Source organism: Hordeum vulgare, chromosome 6H (assembly GCF_904849725.1).
Source record: "Hordeum vulgare subsp. vulgare chromosome 6H, MorexV3_pseudomolecules_assembly, whole genome shotgun sequence".
NCBI lineage: Eukaryota > Viridiplantae > Streptophyta > Magnoliopsida > Poales > Poaceae > Hordeum > Hordeum vulgare.
Window position 1 is genome coordinate 45483638 of NC_058523.1, and position 5551 is coordinate 45489188.

Below are 5551 nucleotides of genomic sequence, written 5' to 3' on the forward strand. Positions count from 1 at the left end.
TCCGCAAGGGCGTGGCTCAACCAGCTGCCCCCAACAGCATCCACAGCAGGGGTGATCTCACCCGATTGTTCGTCAAACATTCAATGGCACATTCAAACGCCGAGGCGGATTGACGGAGTTGCAGCATTGCGTCCAAAAGACCAACGAGACTCTCCGGGAATACATTCAGCGGTGGACCACTCTCCACAACACCGTTGAGAACGTCACCAAGCACCACGCCATGTGCGTTTTCGAAGCAGGCACACTACAAGAAATATGCTCATACATGACGTTTTTTAAGACGTCGTTGATGAATTCATCATAAATCTAAAATGATTTCATCCGAGATTGTCGTAAACCGTTTGAGAGGATCAAATGTACATATAAATTACGATGATGTGAGTCAAAAATGTCGTAACCACATAAGATGAGATCGTCATAACTTTTACGATGATTATAAAAATGTCGTAACACTCACAACCCTTCCCACGGATCGATGACATGGCGTCCATCCATCCATCCATCTCTCCATCCCACATCCATCCATCCATCTATCTACAAGGAAAAAACTGAAAAAGAGATAACCCCACCCACAGCCCAAAACCCTAGCTCACATCCCCCATCTCGTTCTTCCTCCCTCGTCCCCATCTACTCGTAGCCGCCGCCGCCTCCTCCCCGTCCCCTCCCCCTCCCGATCCCCACCTCCTCCCCATACCCTACGAAGAGACGGGGGCGGTGACCGAAACGCGACGATGGGGGCGGCGCGGCGGGGCCTGCTGCTCGACCAGTGGTGCGGGATCCAGGAGGACCAGGAGCTGTACGACGACCACGGCGACCCGTCCACGGCGAAGCATCACCGCCGCCACCTCAACCAGGCCAAGGAGCAGTGGTACGGACCTCGATTGCCCAGAGGGTTCTCCGTCGCAGTGCACGTGTGCGCCGGCCTACCGCCGGGCCATCAGGCGCGCCTGCCTCGCCGCCGTCGCCGTCGTCCTCCGCGAGGTCCGCTCCCCTCTCCTCTGCACCTCCTCCTCCTATTCCAATGTAGAGCTCTGGTTTCTCCGTGCTGCCTATGCCGCTCGGATTCATCGACGCGCCCTCGCCGAGTGTTCCAGCGCGGGGGATTTTATTTGTTTTTATTTTGTTTTGGATTGGATGGCGAGGGTGAAGAAGAAAATCATTCGGATTCCCATTGATTTGTAAAAAAAAATGGGATCTCTAACCAGCTACTAGTGACTCGTCATCCAATCTACCAACTGTTGGATTCAGTAATTTATTTCTTAATTGTTTTAGTTGTGCTTGTCCGTGTTTTTCATGGAGCCAGTGATCTTATCAAAATATTTGCTACTCTTGATGGGGCAACGACCCCATTTCATGATCACAACCACCAAGATCTCTGAGGCCCTTCAAATCATCTTTTTTTTATGATTCTCTATGCCTCAACATGGAAAGTCCTCGGATGCACCAATTCTAAATGATGGAACTCAGCTGCTTCGTGCTTCCCTGTGCAACGTTTGTAGCTCCCCTTGTACTGACCTGCTTCTCCATGTATTGCTGTGAAAACAATATCACTGTTGCTTCAGATTCGGTTCAGGAAACACGAGAATGCATATGATTTCAGTAACATGCGTAGAGTTTTTTTACAGCTTTGCTCTGACAACAAACCCAACATCATTTCAGTACCATGTGTGGAGAATATATAAAAAAGGCAAAGAAAAGCTAAATCCGAAACTTAGGTTTTGTACAGGTAGTATAGTTTCAGGCCAATTAAGATTTGAGACCTTGGTGTGCTTCTTTTACATATAAGTCTGACGAAACAGAAGCAATATTGTTGCCATGGCTAATCAACAACAGGATGCGTGTGAGACAACCATACTGATAATCTAACTTAGTTTTTATCATGTGTTGAAACTTAAAAATCACCTAATGAGAACACCCAAGGTCATAATTCCATCCTGGCATCCTCCTTGTTTTTCCAATAAAACTTTTGGAAAACACCTAATCTGTCATATATGTTCTTCTACTTCTTTGTTTTGATTGATTCCGTTCATTACCAATTACTGAGTATGATTTGTGTTCCTCGTGGTATATCCTGATTGGCGGCGTTCTTGCCGACATATATGTTTTTTTCCTGCATTTGTGATCTGATTTTGGCGACCATGTTACTTCGAATCTGACACAGTTTACTTCTATTAGACCCTTGGATTCTCTGTATGTAAACTGTTCTTTTCCTATTATGTACAGTATCTATTTGATTACTGAACAAACCATTGCTTGGATCTGGACATATGTCAGATAGAATTGGCTCACAAACAATTTTGTGAAAGGAGACTGAGCAGCTTCGACCTAGTCTCAGATCAGTCTAGGTGCCCTCTGTTCTCCAATGCCCTTGTTACTCCTAGCCCAACTACACATTTTGAATTCGCAGATTTCAGCCTCCAGCCAAGAAAAGGCTAACTGGGCTCACATGCATGGGAATGTACTCTGTTTTGGAGCAACTTAAAAAGGATGCCTTCTAAAATCGTTAGTGCCCTTCTAAAGAATGCTTATTCCACTCTAAACTGAATAAAAAATCTGACGGGACTGTCCATATATCTTGCACTGAATCTCACCATAAGCCCAGCAAGAAATTAAATATAGGATGTGCTTTTGAATCGCTGACGACCCAAGTTTGCAAATAGACTATGGTCTTCTGATCTTTCAGCTTATTGCGGTAATGTTATTCCTTCTTATTTTCATTTTCTGGTTAGTTATAAAGTTTGATTTTCTCCGTGGAACTAATCAAAGATCACATCCTTCCATATTTTGGTTAGGGGAGGAAGTGGAAGGAGTACTTGATATCCTGTACAGGGAGATTCTCAGGGACGAGATGGTGTTCAGGCTCAACCAACTCGGCCGTTGGTTGCCCTCGCCGGCGACTTCTCCCTTTCCTCCTCTAATTGCGCAATGGAGTTGCCATTTAAGTAGTAAGAATAGCTTGTGCTCAGAAACTATTTTGATTTGGAATCATCTTCTGAAGATAGAATTAGAGGCAGGGCTACGATGCTTTTTAGATAGTTCCAACAATCGTCTTTTGTAGGTGACACAATATAGTTTAGTTTGTTGATCGGCCCTACTGAGACCCATGCATTTCTCAAGTTAGAAATCCATTAAACTAGCTAAGAAAACTAGTACTCCCTCAGTATCAAAATATAAGATGCTTTTTGCCTTTTTGACACTAGGTAATATCCGAAGTCCTATAACACGAAGCTACCGTTCATTTCATATTGGCCATTCTGTTTTTTTCTGCCCATTTCTCGTATAAGCAGTTTACCGAGTCTTCTCCGATAGTAATGCCTATGTCATGTTCCTATTCACTCACAAGTTCCTGAATATCTATGATCTGAATATGCATAATTTTGATAAATTGGGCAGACACTCAGGAAAGTGCTGAGGAGATGGTGGAACAAGGCGTGGAGGCGCTGCGAGCTCAAGAGCCCATAGCTGCAGATGTTGGAGCTCGGGCTGGAGATAGCAGTGATTGAGGTTGTGCTGCTCCTCGCCAGTTAACTACAGGTTGGTCAATAGTAGGGTGCTTCTGGCTCTTATTGGCTTGTAACATGGTCATCTATTATTAACCTGGATTAATCTCGTCTGCCTTGATTTGACAATGATATGCATGTTTGTTTGTCATCAAGCATTTAGAATGGAACTAGTGAGGTATTATTTGGAAATCTAGGATAAATGCCAAGGACCTAGTTGTTATTTTGGCTCTGAATCGAATGGTTGATGTTGCGTTAGGCAAAACTAGGCACGACACAGTTTTATTTCTTCCTACTCAAAAGTAAAAAGTGAATTTGGTGGATCTAGTATGGGAGATTAGTCTTTGAATCTGCATAACTTTTGTGAAATATGTCATATGCAAACATCTCACCGCGTTTCTCCTAGTTCTCTTTAACTTTAATTGTTTCTTTTCACGCTTAAAAAAGGTTTATTTTCCTTTTAGAAGTTTGTTGTGTATCAGAACATGTTTGTGGACTTTAACTACTATATTCGAGATTATGCTACCAACCAAAATCAAATAATTAATTCAAATACTCCAGTGTTAGTTGCGATTACAGTGCAACAAAACAAACAACATCAACAACATGAATCTTGATGTAGTTTAGATGGTTTATCATGTGCAGATAGCCAAATACATGCAGGCTGTGGCGCCCATCAGAAAATAATGATGATAGTGCTACTGTGACTTTTAGTGTTTCTGTGTGGATTCTTGGTCTGGTTGTGGCTTATTTTCTTGCTTGTTGAGCTCCCTGTTCCTGCTTACCTACTTGTGGTTGGCGCCTTGGCTGGTGCAGCAGCACATCACCATACCAACTGGAAAAACTGCTTCGTGTTTTAGCTGATTCTCGGCAAGTTTGGTCTCTCAATTGCTAAGTGGTAGTATAGTAACTGATATTTTTGCCTGCTCTTAGTTTCTCTCAAGTCAAGTCTAGTCCAGTTAGGCTTTTTTTTACTCTTGATAGGTACTACTGATTTGGACTAGTGTTTTCATGAAATTATATGTTGGTTCCATCAGCTGAGTGGAAATGCTTCTGTTTCTTTTTGTATGCAGGTGGTACCTCAGAAAGAAGACTGAGGGATTGTGTGTTGAGGAAGTACGGTGATCTAAATTTTGTTCTCCCAGGTAGATGCATGCTTTCAATTCTGTTGGATCCATTCCATCCTTTTGATTTACGTCACTTGCAGTAGAATTCTTCCACTTTTCTTTTGTAATTTTCTGAATGATTTGCAGTTATTCTTGCCTAGTCCACTCATATCACACTTCTGCCTAATTCAGTACAGTTGCACTTGCGCGCCTTGCCTAATTATGCTATTTGCTACTATGATTTGAATTTAGGAGCAAGATGAAATCGTTTTCAGACAATAGTAGGCAGGATTTACTGACAGTTTCCAATCCTCTATTTCTTCAGTTCGACACACTCAAGACAGAACTTGAACCTTCCCAAGCGTCAACAGTGGTACCTTCTGATGATAGACTGCATTTGCATCTGAAGAGGATCGGATGGCCACGTTCTTCTCCACTTCAAACGATCAGAGGGGCCTTGCCGCATCAACCTAAAAATTTCTTTCTCTAATTTCTGAAGCATAGCATCAACCTAAAAATGCAGCAAAACAGAATGTAAACATTAGCCCTTTAGTATAACATGATTAGAGCTCCGAAACACATGGGTTTTGTTTTGGCATGCTTGTTTACTTTTTATTGTTATCTTTAGTTATCTACTACTCAATTATGCACAACAACACAAGAGGTTGTTTCAAAGCTAGGTCAGAACTTAGAACAATTCCTGTCATAATTCAAATGATACCTCTGTGCCATTCGGTACGAGGCCAGAAAGTGCAGACAAGAAAGTTGAAGGTAGCGATCACTAGTATATCTGAAGTAAATTTTATCGTTTCTCCAACAAAGCACAAAATAAGCCAACCAAGTTTTCTTCTCTAGTAGTTTGCCGGAATGCTTTTGTGGGGCAAAGGGCGTGACATGTGTGGGGTTGTAGTCACCTATTCATATGCTTGTAAATAAATTTTCATA

General features: G+C 42.6%; 2 non-coding genes across 2 annotated transcripts; both read left to right on the forward strand.

Moving 5' to 3' along the window:
* The first annotated feature begins 1137 nt into the window (after nucleotides 1-1137).
* Nucleotides 1138-1220, forward strand: LOC123406573. Its single transcript, XR_006612245.1, has one exon. It is a non-coding gene; the product is annotated as a small nucleolar RNA R12 (small nucleolar RNA).
* Nucleotides 1221-1297: 77 nt separating this feature from the next.
* Nucleotides 1298-1383, forward strand: LOC123406505. Its single transcript, XR_006612194.1, has one exon. It is a non-coding gene; the product is annotated as a small nucleolar RNA SNORD24 (small nucleolar RNA).
* The last annotated feature ends 4168 nt before the right edge of the window (nucleotides 1384-5551 follow it).